This window comes from Rattus norvegicus, chromosome 4, assembly GCF_036323735.1.
Source record: "Rattus norvegicus strain BN/NHsdMcwi chromosome 4, GRCr8, whole genome shotgun sequence".
Lineage (NCBI taxonomy): Eukaryota > Metazoa > Chordata > Mammalia > Rodentia > Muridae > Rattus > Rattus norvegicus.
Window position 1 is genome coordinate 92,240,032 of NC_086022.1, and position 16,094 is coordinate 92,256,125.

General features: G+C 36.8%; 1 protein-coding gene and 1 long non-coding RNA gene across 5 annotated transcripts in view; one reads left to right on the forward strand and one right to left on the reverse strand.

Annotated features, from left to right (window-relative positions):
- Positions 1-16,094, forward strand: part of Ccser1 (coiled-coil serine-rich protein 1) — a 1,236,544-nt gene that overhangs the window by 756,136 nt on the left and 464,314 nt on the right. The window lies entirely within an intron of this gene.
- Positions 1-16,094, reverse strand: part of LOC120102492 (uncharacterized) — a 115,570-nt gene that overhangs the window by 94,117 nt on the left and 5,359 nt on the right. For both annotated transcript variants that reach the window (XR_005504165.2, XR_010065809.1), the window contains exon 2: positions 13,607-13,660. This is a non-coding gene — a long non-coding RNA (uncharacterized LOC120102492). The remainder of the gene's footprint in view (positions 1-13,606; positions 13,661-16,094) is intronic.

Genomic DNA, 16,094 nt, shown 5'->3' on the forward strand with positions numbered 1-16,094 from the left:
AGAAAACCTGATATGTAATTTTCAATGAAATATTCTTTAGTGATTAAAATTCTGAAAAAGACAAATCTATTTAAAAGAATCATAGCTGTTAAATACACTTTTAGGAAAATTCAAAGCCAAAATATATTCTAGAGAATAATTTCTTAGAATATCAAGGTAGATAGTGTAAAATGAAAAAAAAAACATTCCTGCACCATAATCTGAGGGCTGAAATTACTCAGATTGTACAATGATAGAAGCCATTTCCATGTTTTCATAGATATCAAATTTTCAGTGCAGTTATTACTTAAGAATGGTGAGACCAAAGAGGTATAAACTGAAATTCAAAGACTTTAAAAAATTCATTGCATTACTTGAGGTTGCCATGCATGTTTAATGCTGCTGTTAAGATTTCACACAGAATTCTGACCCTTGTATATTCATAAACTTTCTAGAGTTTATTATCATAGAAAATAATTTTCTACCCCTAAAGCAAATTTTAAATATTTATATGTGATATAAATGTGATGTTCTTAAATTTTTATTATCTCCATTTAGTATGTGGACTTTATTTACAATGTAACTTTCCAGTTTCAAATAGGTTTTAAAGTAGCTAACAATAATATATTTTTGTAGTTCCATGTGCTAAAGCTTGTAATTTGGAATTTCAACAAGAGTAGAGAGCGTAATATATATATTAGCTCTGAACCTTAAGCCTTTCTATACACTGACATATTGAACGTCTGCACGTTTGCACGGTGACATAGAAGCAGTGAATGGATCATCAGTGTATTTTGCATTTTGGATTTGGCTCTATTTCTGGGATAAGGATGCATATGGAATGTTTCTGTGAAGTTAGCAAGCAACAATCTTTCTTAACCAGGGGATCTTTAAGACAACCTCGGGAGCATTTGCTGTATGTTTACTATTGCACCAGTTTTTTTTTCCCCATCTTTATTAACTTGAGTATTTCTTATTTACATTTCGATTGTTATTCTCCTTCCTGGTTTCCAGGCCAACATCCCCCTAAGGCCTCCCCCTCCCCTTCTCTATGGGTGTTCCCGTCCCCATACTCCCCGCATTACCCCCTCCCCCCAACAATCACATTCACTGGTGGTTCAGTCTTGGCAGGACCAAGGGCTTCCCCTTCCACTGGTGCTCTTACGATGCTATTCATTGCTACCCATGAGGTTGGAGCCCAGGGTCAGTCCATGTATAGTCTTTGGGTAGTGGCTTAGTCCCTGGAAGCTCTGGTTGGTTGGCATTGTTGTTCTTATGGGGTCTCAAGCCCCTTCAAGCTCTTTCAGTCCTTTCTAAGATTCCTTCAACAGGGGTCCCGTTCTCAGTTCAGTGCTTTAATGATGGCATTCGCCTATGTATTTGCTGTATTCTGGCTGTGTCTCTCAGGAGAGCTCTACATCCGGTTTCTGTCAGCCTGCACTTCTTTTTTTCATTCATCTTATCTAATCCCTCCCCCTCCCCTTTTTTATGGGTGTTCCCCTTCTCATCCTCTCCCCATTGCCGCCCTCCCCCCAACAATCACGTTCAGTCTTAGAAGGACCCAGGGTTTCCCTTTACACTGATGATCTTACTAGGATATTCAATGCTACCTATGAGGTCAGAGTCCAGGGTCAGTCCATGTATAGTCTTTAGGTAGTGGCTTAGTCCCTGGAAGCTCTGGTTGCTTGGCATTGTTGTTCATATGGGGTCTCAAGCCCCTTCAAGCTCTTCCAGTTCTTTCTCTGATTCCTTCAACGGGGGTCCTGTTCTCAGTTCAGTGGTTTGCTGCTGGCATTCGCCTCTGTGTTTGTTGTATTCTCGCTGTGTCTCTCGGGAGAGATCTACATCCGGCTCCTGTCAGCCTGCACTTTTTTGCTTCATCCATCTTGTCTAATTGGGTGGCTGTATATGTATGGGCCACATGTGGGGCAGTCACTGAATGGGTGTTCCTTCTGTCTCTGTTTTAATCTTTGCCTCTCTATTCCCTGCCAAGGGTATTCTTGTTCCCCTTTTAAAGAAGGAGTGAAGCATTCACATTTTGATCATCCATCTTGAGTTTCATTTATTCTAGGCATCTAGAGTAAAGCATTTGGGCTAATAGCCACTTATCAATGAGTGCATACCATGTGTGTTTCTCTGTGATTGGGTTACCTCACTCAGGATGATATTTTCCAGTTCCATCCATTTGCCTACGAATTTCATAAAGTCATTGTTTTTGATAGCTGAGTAATATTCCATTGTGTAGATGTACCATATTTTCTGTATCCATTCCTCTGTTGAAGGGCATCTGGGTTCTTTCCAGCTTCTGGCTATTATAAATAAGGCTGCAATGAACATAGTGGAGCACGTGTCTTTTTTATATGTTGGGGCATCTTTTGGGTATATGCCCAAGAGAGGTATAGCTGGATCCTCAAGCAGTTCAATGTCCAATTTTCTGAGAACCTCCAGACTGACTTCTAGAATGGTTGTACCAGTCTGCAATCCCACCAATAATGGAGGAGTGTTCCTCTTTCTCCACATCCTCGCCAGCATTTGCTGTCCCCTGAGTTTTTAATCTTAGCCATTCTCACTGGTGAGAGGTGAAATCTCAGGGTTGTTTTGATTTGCATTTCCCTTATGACTAAAGATGTTGAACATTTCTTTAGGTGTTTCTCAGCCATTCGGCTTTCCTCAGCTGTGAATTCTTTGCTTAGCTCTGAACCCCATTTTTAATAGGGTTATTTGTCTCCCTACGGTCCAACTTCTTGAGTTCTTTGTATATTTTGGATATAAAGCCTCTATCAGTTGTAGTATTGGTAAAGATCTTTTCCCAATCTGTTGGTTGTCTTTTTGTCCTAGCAACAGTGTCCTTTGCCTTACAGAAGCTTTGCAGTTTTATGAGATCCCATTTGTCAATTCTTGATCTACAATCACAGAAAAAAACACATGGTATGCACTCATTGATAAGTGGCTATTAGCCCAAATGCTTGAATTACCCTAGATGCACAGGACACATGAAACTCAAGAAGGATGACCAAAATGTGAATGTTTCACTCCTTTCTTAAAAAGGGAACAAGAATGCCCTTGGTAGGGAATAGGGAGGCATAGTTTAGAACAGAGGCAGAAGGAACACCCATTCAGAGAAAGGGAATAACACTCGAAATGTAAATAAGAAATACTCAAGTTAAAAAATAAATAAATAAATAAATAAAAATTAAAAAAGAAATGTAAATAAATATATCCAATAAAAAAGAAAAAAATATAAAAAAAGAAAGAAAACATCATCCTAAGTGAGGTAACCCACATACAAAAATAACACACATGATATGTACTCAGTGATAAGTGGATATTAGTCCAAAATCTTAGAATATCCATGATACAACCCACAAATCATATATGGAGTTTAAGAAAAAGGAAGACCAAAGTGTGAATGCTTCAATCGTACATAGAAAGGGGGACAAAATAATCACAGGATGTAGAGGGATGGAGGAACCTCAGAGGCAGAGAAAAGGGGGAGGGAAATAAATGGGGGGCAGGACCAGGTACTTAGCCATATTTTGATGAGCAATTATGATGATCCATATCTTGGCCATTGTGAGTATTGCTTCTATGAACATGTACAATTTTAGTTAAGATTTAAATTTTATGATTTTATTCATATATACTCATTGCCCACACATTTTTATAAGTATGCCATGTGCTTTGTGAGACAGATGTGTATGTGCATCTGTAACTGTTGCAGAGCCCTTTAGGAAAATACTCAGAAGCAGTGTCCTTGGGTCACAGAATAGTTCCACAATTACTTTTTCGAAGAACCCCTTGTTTTGATTTTGATTAAGCATGTACTAATTTGTCTTCCCTACAGCAGTGTGTAGAACTTCGTTTTCATCCACATCCTCCTGAGAATTTACACAATTACTTTTAATTCTAGCCATTCTAACTCATTGTGAAAACAGCACCATTCAGACACTTGTCAATTTGTGTTTCCACTTCTGAGAAGCATCTGTTCAGATCATCTGTCAACTCTAATTGGCTTGTGGCTGCTCGTTAAAATTTTTGAGTCCTTTCTCTGCTGCTTGTAATAATCCTTTTCCTAAGGAAGAGGTGGTAAGGTTTACTCTGGTGGTTTGGTAGCTCCTATCTTCACTACTGATTGTTTGCTTTGGTGAACAGAAGCTCCATAGTTGGTTACACAATCTTACAAACTGCGGACAGACCAATGTGTTCTTCTCAGTCCCATGTTATGAATTAGAGCCTAACTTTGAGGATACAGAAGCTGATAAATAAACGCTTCTATGTTTGATTTTTAATTATATGTGACTTTGTTTGCTATTACAATTTTACATAAATATTATTTTGCCATGTAGAAGGATAGCCGCTCATCAACTGTCTTGGTTATTTGTCTTTGAACATAAAATGAGACTCAACTGGATGGTATTCAGTTACATTTTCTTTTTTCTTTTTGCCTTTATTTGACTTTAAAAATTAGAGACCTCATATTTGAAATAATTACTGATGAAGAGACAAATATGTTTGTCTATATTGATTTATCTCTTTTATCATTAGAGACTTTAAATTTACTCTTTTTCTTCATCAATGAACAAATATATTGAATTTATTTGATATCTGCAGTAGAAGGATGCTTCAATTTTCTTCCCTCCACTGAGCATATGCTGTAGCAATTTTATTCAACATCACTGTGAAGATTATGCTCAACATCTTAACTTTTAACACTCAAACTTGACTCTATATAGTTTGAATTTTAGTAATATGTCAAAATGTGAACTGTATAGAAACATTTTCAGGTCAATTAGATGGTGAGGCAATGGTTATTTTTGATGTATTCATTTCTTGAATAGTAGGTGACAATTTTGCCATATTTACAAGTCTTGGCAGATTGTTTTTCTCCCTTCATCACTTTCCTAACTGCTTTCTGACTTCCAGCATTCCTAACCACACACCTGCTAGACAATCAGTTGATTATAGTTGACTATTCCTAGCATCTGTTAACTTGGTTCTGCTACTTCCAAAAGATCCTTCCTCCCTCCCTCCCTCCCTCCCTCCCCTCTTGCTATGTGTCTCCTTTCTGTTTTTACCTCTGTTTGTTTCTCTGTATGTATGTGTGTATATATACATATATATGTATATATATTATATCATATAACATACCAAATACATAATATATAATAGTTATCAAATGCCTCAAAGTTTCCTCCTTGGAGTTACTGGGATTTCTTTACCACTGTGTGTGTGTGTGTGTGTGTGTGTGTGTGTGTGTGTGTGTGTGTGTGTGTGTGTGTGTGTTTGTAACAGAAATAATTTTGATTGTCACTTCTCAGGTACCCTCCACCTTACTGAGACTGGATTTCTGATTAGCCTGGAACTTCTTAGATAGGCTAGCCTGGCTTACCAGTGAACCTCAGTAATTTTCCTAACCTTGTCTACCCAGATCTGATATTACAGGCACACAGGCCTACAACTGCCTTTTGAAATTTGGATTTGGATCGTGGGGATCAGATATTATCTGAGTTATTTTCTCAAGTCTTTCTCTAAGCCTTTAGCGTTATTATGAGTATATGTAACACCACGGTTTAAAGGAACTTGTATGAAGTTATGCCATCATGTCTCTCTCAAAGATGATTTCCATGTATTTATTTTCACTTTGAGTTGTCACATTTAGACTTTTCTTTATAAATTGTGATTTAATTCATTTTGTGTAGCCATAAGAACACTTTACAGTTTTATTAAACTTACTGAGTCTACCTGGTTCTGCCAGTATATGTATGGGTGTAGGGCCATCTACTGGAGCATATACAGTGTCCCTAGGGCTACATCATAAAACAATTAACATCCTTTCCCAATCATTCCTCAATTGCCACTATGTCCTCAGCTAAGGAAATGATTTCATGAATTCCTCCCACATCCATGCAATGATTTTCTCTGGCTTGATCTTGTGCATCTGGTTGCAGTCACTGTGCAATTGCCCAGTCATACTAATAAAACAGTCTCACAGCATTTCTCTTACAATAAGTTTATCATTTCATCAGTAATGGTATATGACCTTTGTGGATGGGTGTATAATATACATGTACCATTTAGGGCTCAACACTTCACAATCTCTCAAAGTCTCTGTACATTGACTATTTGTGGGTCTATGTACTTATCACCACCAACTACGAAAAGCTTCTCTGATAAACTGAAATAAACTATGACTATAATGACAAGTATTGGGTTCAGCTTAGTATTATATCCTTTTAGCTGAATAAGAGTAGTAAATTATACCCTAGTGCCCATGACCTATCCGGTCATGGGTTCTTGGCCCACTTAATTATTCCAGGGCATGAGGCACATCTTGAGAAGCAGGTCACCCCATATCTAATCACAAAGTGCTTGCTTATTTCCGTTACATTTGTATCACTGCTGCACTAATGTGTATGTCTTGCCATGCCTGTCATTACTGTAGTATACATGGTTCATTTAGATGAGACTGTTCCTTTCCTACCCTGACCTCCTGCGCCTCACCCCCAGTAGCACACATAACATCTTTAATTACTGTGACAAGTAGCCAGCAGGAATAAAGTGCCTAGAACAGTATCAGCTTGATCCCCTGCTATCTTAGGATCCTTTTTTATTGGTGGGGGAGATGTCTTCAGAAATAAAATCCCTTGATGACATCCTAGAGAAAGATCAAGACAATGCCAATAGCATGTATTGCTTGAGGATCTATGGGATCCTCTGAGCAACTCCTTGAATGGAAGTACTCACATCTAGCACTGAAATTTTTGTTTGGTAACCTCTGACATCTGGGAGAGACATATCCCCATGTGTACAGTAATACCTTTTATATATGTATGCATTTTAGGAAACATCTATAGCAATGAGCTTCTATATACTGTTAAGATTTCTGTATTGGTAGTTACTCTTTCCACTCTACCTCTTCCAGTTTGCTCTCATCCCATCGCTATCCTTGTCTGCTCCATTGATGCCCTTTCCTGTTTCATATCACCTGTGTGTTAGTTTCTCTTTCTTTTTTCATTTTTTATTGGATAGTTTATGTATTTACATTTCAAATGCTATCTCCTTTCCCTGTTCTCCCTCCCCTTCATTCTCCCTCCCCCTGCTTCTATGAGGATGCTCCCCCTCCCACCTGCCCACTTCTACCTCAAAACTTTGGCATTCCCCTACACTGGAGAAACAAGCCTTTACAGGACCAAGGGTTTTTTTTTTCCTATTGTTGCCCTACAATGCCATCCTCTGCTACATATGCAGCTGGAGTCATGTGTACTCTTTGTTTGGTGGTTTAGTCTCTTAATTGTCTTGAAATTTCCCTTCTCATGGCCTCTGCTTTCAACATTACAGTGGGTGCTCCTACTTAAGCAGACATACGTAAAGTTTCAATGTAGAGATGCACATATGATCATGAATGTTAGACCCAAATACAAATCCGCATTCCTATAGCTACCTTGTTTTCTTTCAAAGAGGTCAAAACGAAATGCTCATTGGAGAAATGATAGCATCTTCAAAAATGGTGCTGGGAAACTTGTTAGCTTGAATATAGAAGATTGAAATGAGATCCTTATCTCTTTCTTTGCATGTAACAGCTTCAGATGCATCAGGGACTCAACTTAAGACCTGCTACTCTGACGGTGTTAGAGAAGAAAGTATGTACTATGTTAGCTTCTATTAACTTCTATTACTGGCTAGGATGTTAGCAACCCTGAAATTAAGACATGTGAGAGGCACTGGCAACTTAATAGTTCCTTGATTGGTAGAGCTTTTTTGTTTGCTTGGTTTTTTAATTTTCTCAAATCTGTGTCTTTTAATATGTTTGGTGATTTTTATAAATCCATCATGCCTAAGGACATTTACATACACACATATACATATATACATATATATACTATATACATATATATACACACATATATATGTGTGTATATACATATATACATATATACACACACACATATATATGTGTGTATATACATATATACATATATACACACACATATATGTGTGTATATACATATATACATATATACATACATACACACATATACACACACACATATATATATATATAAATGTGTATATATATACATATATATGGCATTCTCTACATCACTAGGAAGTCTTTAAGCCAAAGATGAAGTGCTTGCCACTGGGGGTAAGGGGGATGGTGGTGCAACAATGACTGTCAATGTACCTGCTTTGTACCTACATCACCAGAAGGTATCATCCTTCCAGAAGATGTGATCCTTACAAGGAGAATGAGGTCCCTATTGCTCTTGTAAATTGTATGCAAGATGCTTCAGAAGCAAATGCATAGTGGCTGAGTAATAGGAAGGGTAAAGTGGTAGACATTGCCATAGTAAGAAAGTATATAAGTTAGTTTCCTACACCATCCTGTGGAAGTTGATCGCTACTGATAACTCCAAGTTTCAACATAGTTACATATACATAAACACACTGATTTGATGCAATATTAACATAGGCATGCCTATATATGTGGATCACTCAGTGAGTTTAATTGTTATCTTCATGGGATGTGCTATAGTTGTTGCTATGTCTTTTGTCATCTTTCCAGAATATTCTACCATTTGTTATTTTTGAACTCTGAGATTTTATTGCTATTGAGTTAGGTAACAGAAAAGAGGCTAACTTATTGAAAAATCCTGTGGCTGTGTCACAGTCACAACTACAGCATCAGCTCATTATCATCCCAGAAGCATAGTGGTGCTTGGAATGTGTGCCTTAGTTTAAGGCTGCTCTCCCATTAATATCTGTGCTGGTAATACTTGAGTTTTCTCTCAGAAGCTTTTTAGCCTTCTGAATTCCTGCTTTATAGGTTAGATACAAGGTGGAGACTGACCATCAACATAAGAATATCTATTATGATAGCTATTAGTTCATTCAAACAAATTAAATCCTCACATTCCTGCATGTTAATTTGCTTGAAAAGGTAGATTCTTGTTTTTGCCACTCCTGAAAACAATCTTGTGCAGATAATTTACTTTGTAAATTGAATGTCATATATCTGATAGGATCTGACTGGCATCTCCTAGTTAAATAAAAGGCTATGGTAGATTTCATGCTTCATTTGTATAATATTGGTATCTATTATCTGACTTCCATTAAAAAAAAAACATAAAATTCTCTTTGTTCATAAGCCAATCTATGCAGCCTCAGCAGCTATCGGTGTCAGGTGTTGAGACAGGTTATCTCTCAATTCCAGACAAGTTCTTAATGGAAAAAGAATTCACAGAGTGGCTTGTGTGGGGCCAGACTTCCAATCTCCTGTTATCATTCTCTTTTACTCTTCCATATAATGCTGTCACTCTTGCCCCCCAGAAGGCTTATCCTGCTCCTACTGTTCTATTTTTTTCAGCCTGATGGAACATATAGTGTTTTTCTTCGTCATTTCTGAGCATCATCTTTATTTTAGGCTTCAGGATCTATAAACTTAACATATTAGTTTTGGAAAACAATTAAGTACAGGGCTTCCTCTCTTGTAGATAAAAACTCAGAAGCTTATGAGTAGAAAGCTGTAGGCTTTGTAGCTTTTACGTGGAGGACTTGAAGATCGGACTACATTTAATCAAAATGGAATAGCAGTGCTTTCCCCAAACTCAGAAATGTTGTCAATAATGAGAAATCAAAATTAATCATCATAAATCATATCCTCTTCAATATTTTTACAGTTCCTTTTCTCTGCAATATAGAGGTATTAGATCTATTTCCCATGTCAAAAATAAGAAACACACTTATGTGAGAATGTGACATTCTTTTATTACTCTTGCTATCACTGATATTGTTTTTACTATATTTTGCAGTCTAATTTGGTTAATATTTTTTATTATTCATTACTATTCTCCCCTTAAACCCCACTAGGTCTTCGTGTTGTTTATGCATAATGAATAAAATGGTTTTATTTCTTTTGCTTGCTTATTTATTCATTATGAAGAACCAACATTTAAGGTGGATTGAGGATTTGTGTGATACTGCTGATTACTGAAAGATTTGATTTATTCGTGTACTTTATGTGTATATATTTCAAATGTAATAATCACAAAGCTGAATACGACATCTGTTTCTATTTATGGCAATGGTTTGCGGTAACTCTTACTGTGTTGGATAAAAATAGTTTGAGCATAAACATTGATTGATAGAAATGAAAGTATACTGTGAATTCTGAAAGAGCACAGCAAGGAGTCTATCAGAGAAACAGACAAAGAATAATTCTGAAGGCAGCAGCTGGCTAACTAGACAAACAACCAAAGGCAAGTACATCAATCACCGTTCCCTTTCTAGACAACTAATTCGGCCTTGCATGAGTTTATATTGGTAATCTTTCCCAAAAGATATGCATACAACGTCTGCCCAGTACCATAATAAAATCATGATTTTGAAATAAGCCTGTATTGTCAGCCCCAAAGCCTGATCATTAGTCTGTGTAGTGAGAGTTCCCACAGACCTCTCTATCATGGCTGAAATGCCGACAAAAATAGTAATTGCTTTTTTCTCTAGGATCAATTTTGTTGCCATAGTTCAGGCTTCTGAGCAATCATTCAATCAGGCCGTTAGCCAAGGTCCTTTTACAAAGTCTTTTCTTCCTCTGGGAGTCAGCATTCAATTCCCCAGAACTTATAAACATTTGGTTAGCTCAGAAAATGTTTTCCTCTTCCCCAATATCTTTGATGTTCTCTGTAAATTTAATCAAAAATATTCAGCAACCCTATTTAAAAAATACTACTCTTTTCTGCAATGTGGTGGAGAAGCAGGGGCATTATCAAGTCTACATAAGTAATGGCCAATATAACTTAGAGGTTTTGACTTTAAACACAATTGCTTCCTTCTTTTTCAAAAATACAGTGTGTCCTCCATCCATGACCAAAATTGGATAATATAATTGACAACATAAACAGTGTCTTTGGAGAGGAAGGATGAGTTTCCGAACCTATGAAGATGAAATGCAAGCTGATGGTAGATTAGTGTCCACCTCGAATATATTCTGAAGTTTGTTAACTACTGTCATTATGGGCATGCTAAAGCTCTCCTGCTGTTCCAAGTACTGAAGGATTGTTCTGCACAGCATCCATTCTATCCCTTACGTCACCTCTACACACCATCTCTGCCTTCCTCCTCTGTTCTCTAAGCTCTGCTTTATTGTCTTCAAACCTAAAAACTATTTCTTGTGTTCTCTTCCAAATGCATAATGTGTTTCCTATTCCACAAATTAAGATAATTTAGGACAACTTACTGAAAAACATTTCAAATCTCCTTCAGTGACCTTGTCTTCTTCTTCAAAAACAAAAAAAGGAAATGTTTTGAAAAGGTCCAGTTTTATTGTTGGTGCTTGTCATGAGGAAGTTGTAAGTTTTATTTCTGAGTTCTTCTACATGAAAAGACGCTCACACTTTTTGCCTTGTTTTGTTTTGCAATTTTAATTTACAACAGCATGGTGGTTGAGAGAGGGAACTTAAATGTGATTGCTAGTGTTCCTTTGTCTTCATTTGCCTAATAATGATTTTAGAATGCATTACAGTTTATACATTTCAATGCATAGTGACAAGTGCCATCTCATTAGATATCTATAATCAGCTGCTAATGTCCTTAGAACTCATATGGTAAATGAAAAAAATTATGAGGCTAAATGACTGTCTGCCAGACTGTATCAATTCAAATACTTTTGACCGCATGAAATAAAAGCCAATTTAAACTTTTATAAGCAAAGAAAACTTTACCTCACACAAAATAGAAGAAGAGCTTCAGACTGACTCATTTCAGTGGTTTTTGCTCTGGATTGGCCTTTCCCACTGTATTTTCTTTTTTTTTTATTTTTGGCAAAAGTTAATTTAATAATCTTTTCACTTCATAAGAAAATCAAATACCTTGTGTATTTTTACATATATATTGAGGAAATTTCTTAACAAACATTTAGAAAATCATAGAGTGAAGCTTGTTAATGATCAAGTGTTGATGCATAATTACAAATCAGAACTTATTTCACAGTGTTTTAATCTACTCTTCCATATATATATATATATATATATATATATATATATATATATATATATATATATATCACTTTAAAAGGAGCAGATTGATAAAAACCAAAAGGGTTCCTATCCAGTTAAAGTTAATACTTCTTAAATATCATTACAAAGATTGACTTGTAATAATTGTATTTACAACTGTTTCATAGCCTGAGGTTACATAAGAGACCATTATTTTGCTGTTAATTGGTAAATCGCCTAACCCACTGTATTTTCTTATCTTCTAATCAGGCTGCAGATAAATTCTGGTGGGGATATGGGCACTAACTATCTTTGAAGTTTTCAGCTAGAAGAGAAAATGCTTATTTCTTCAGCTAGCGTGGATTAAATTCAAAATTTTTTAGAAGCTTCATTACATCCTCTGGCTCAGATTTTGTTCCAACTCATTTTTAATCCACTTGCTGGTGACAAGCATGTGTCATTAATGGATAGTTCTACAGCTTTGGATCTGGGCTCTCTGTAAAGGTCCTCATGGATAAAACAACTTCTCATAGGAAGGTTTTTGTAAAACTTTCAGGATCTGACATCTAGCTAGGGGACACTTGCAATTATTGTCATTATGCCACAGGTGACCAGTTCTGCTTGACCCTTTGTTCCAGCCATGATGGATCACTTCTATTACCAGGGGTCCATCTGGCTGTGGGTGAAAGGTAGTAACACTGTAACCAGAGCCAAATATTGTTAGCTGGGTTATTTATTAAGGTAAAACCCATAGTTTCTGTTTTTGTTATTTTTTCACCTTTCTAATTCTTGCCATTAATGAATTAATGCATAAGCAAACGCGTTGGTGTGCAGTTAGTTGTGACATTTCTCTCCCTTACCAAAGTTCTTGCTCCATAGTGAGGAAGAGTGGAGCAATCTCTGTTATATAGAAGAAATTCAATACATGTTTATATATTAAGTAAATTAGTGGGATGTAACGGAGTTAGCTTTTAACTGATATTGGCATTTTATTTCACTGAAGTAGAGAATGGAGGAAACTAACATTTCCAGAAGGAATCATTTACTGTTAGAGACATTCCCACGATTATCATGTCAACCATGATCTCACAATGTCTCTTTACTCCACCTCTCTAGCTCTTCCTGTGAATGTAACGGATATAGATGTGCTGTTCTTGCTCCTTGACAAAAATCAGATGACAGCTGAAAGTCTCTGTTCTAAAGTTTAATTTCCAATTACTTATTTGAGATATTATAAAACGTAGTATCAGAATAAAGGTGTTTGATATTTTCAGTAATGAACAAGAAGTATAGACTCCCTCCTCCCATCCATGCTAGTGACTCCTTCAGCTATTTATGATGCTTTGTTAGTACGAGTCAAGTAGCCCCTGCCCTCATATTGTGTTTTAGACATGGCTTATGTGCAGGCATCAAAGTCAGCTAACTTATGACCACACCTCACATAAAAGTTTCCAGACTTTCATCTAAAATACTACTGTCATTCTTCTGTAGCTATGGTATCTACAAGGCCACCTCCTTGTCATCTTGAGTGTCCTGGGGTATCTTATAAACCTAACAAATCAAAGCAAGCACTTTGACTCGTGATATAATAGCCAATTTCTGGAATTAAAGTATATCATTCTGAACATTACCTTGAATCCAAAGGAAAATCACTCAGGCATAAATCATTCCCATCAAGTTTGTTCCTATAAGACAAACATCATATGTCGGCCGTTGTTTCATTGTTTAAACATATCTACTTTCAATATGAGCAAGAGGATTTAAATTTTTTCTCTAAACCTACAAATACACACACTAAGATAACTTTCCAACAGTATTATAAATAGACAATTTAGCTTATTTTTTTAAATACTTTGCTTCCTTTTATTTTTGTTTATAAAAGCAAGGCAGAGCAAGAAGCATTTAAAATCAAAATATTAGAAAAAACTCAATTTATTTGAAGTTATTCTGTAGTCTACTCTTCTATTGTTGTGAAGTGACACCATAAGTCAAGCAACTTAAGAAGAAAGAGTTTATTGGGGCCTACAATTTCTGAGGGTGAGTTCATTATCACCATGGTTGGGCAAAAGGCAGCAGGCAGGCAGGCATGGAGCTGAAACACTAGCATATCTACAGATGTGTGGATCACATCTGATCCACAAGCAGAAGGCAGAAAATTGAGAGAGTTAACTGGAAATGACATGGATTTCAAAACCTCAAAGGCCACTTTCAGAGACATGCCTCCTTCAACAAGGCTATATCCTTCTAATCCTTCCCAAGCCCTCAACAATTGTGGACTAAGTGTAAAAGCCTATGGGGCCTTCCTCAGTTACTCCTTCGCATCCCACTTCCTAGCCTCCAGAAGTTTATAACCCCATCATAATGAAAAATGCATATAATTCAACTTCAGTCTCAACACAGCTTACAAGTCCAAAGTCTTTTCTGAGATTCAAAATCCTCTGGTAAAGTTAAAAAGCAGATTATTTTCAGTATACAATGTCACATACCATTTTGAAAGGGAGGATTGGGGGTACAGTGAGAAATATTGAGATAAGTCTGAACCCAAGCTGTGCAAATTCCTAATCCTGTAGCCGTGAATCAAAGGACAGATAGCTTTTCCCTTCAGCTCTACTGACTGCAGCACACTTTTCTCTCTTGGGCTCTACTCTTTTTTTTTTTTTCGCGGCTGGGGACCGAACCCAGGGCCTTGTGCTTGCTAGGCAAGCGCTCTACCACTGAGCCAAATCCCCAACCCCTTGGGCTCTACTCTTTATCCTTGGCAGATACTCAATGACTCTGGCATCCCCAACATCTTGAGGATCTCCAATGCAATTCAGGCTTCATTTTGACAGCTTCTTGCCATTAAGGGTCTCTTTGGGCCTCCATGCAGGGGTTCCCCTGCCACATGACTGTGAAGGAAGATTCCACAATCCGTTCATCCCTGTATCTTTCATGACAGCAAATCAAGAACCATTTGCCATGTGTCACTTATATCCTAATGCTCACTCTGGGTGGAACTTGGGCTCTTTCCTTGAATTATATTAGTATAGCCTTGGGTTCCTTCCTTCCCTTTGTTGCACATGCTTTCTTTTGTATAAGTGAGAAGCTTAGCTAGATGGGCACGGCCGCCTTTATTCCATTTCTCATTATCTCTTTCAGGACAAATCTTGGGTTCAAATTTTCTGGTGATCGTTTTCTAATCACTTTGTAGTTTTGTTGTTGTTTGTTGGTTTGCTTGCTTCTGCTACTTGCCTCTTTGCTATATTTTGTTTTGTTTTGACCATGTTTACTTTTCCTCATTATAGATTAACATAAGAATTATCACGAATAACTACAAAACATAGTCCTTATTAGGCCACCACCAATAAATTAAGTCCAAACTCTTCAATGTAGTCTCAGGCTTGTTTGTAGCCACCACATTTGTAACTAAAATATCTCAAGAGTGGTCTGCAGTTGTGTGTCTAATATGACTCCCCTTTGATACTTCTTGTTCTGTGTTTCCAAATTACATATTTTTCTTAGCACCAGTGCCTTCTAAACACATACTAGAATGACACAAAAGCCACAATAACACTACTAAACTGCTTTCATAGTCCAATGTCCCAAAGGTTTCCTCATTTCTTCAGAACAACAATGAAACATTCCTACTAGTAACAAATTCTGTTGAAATTTTTCTGTTTCTATGAAGAGACACCAAAGGTGCTTTGTAGAAGAAAGATTTTGTTGTATATTATAGTTTCAGACAATAAGTTTATGACCATTATAGCAAGGAACATGGCAGCAGGAAAGCAGGCATAAAACTCGAGGAGCAACTGAGAATTTACATCTAATCTACAAGTAGGAGGCTATAAAAAGAGAGACAGCCAACTAGGAGTCTCATGAATTATGAAATCACTAAGAATACCACCAGTTGGCATACTTCCTCTATAAGACCACACCTCTTAATCCCTCCCAAAAAATTCCACCATCTGTGGATCAAGTATTCTGATTTATAGACCTACTATACTTTTGCTCATTCAAAACACAGAATCTGTTAAGAGATCACAATGTTTTCATTCATTAAAAATGGTCATACACACACACACACACACACACACACACACACACACACACGAATAGTCACATTCAAATAAAACAGAA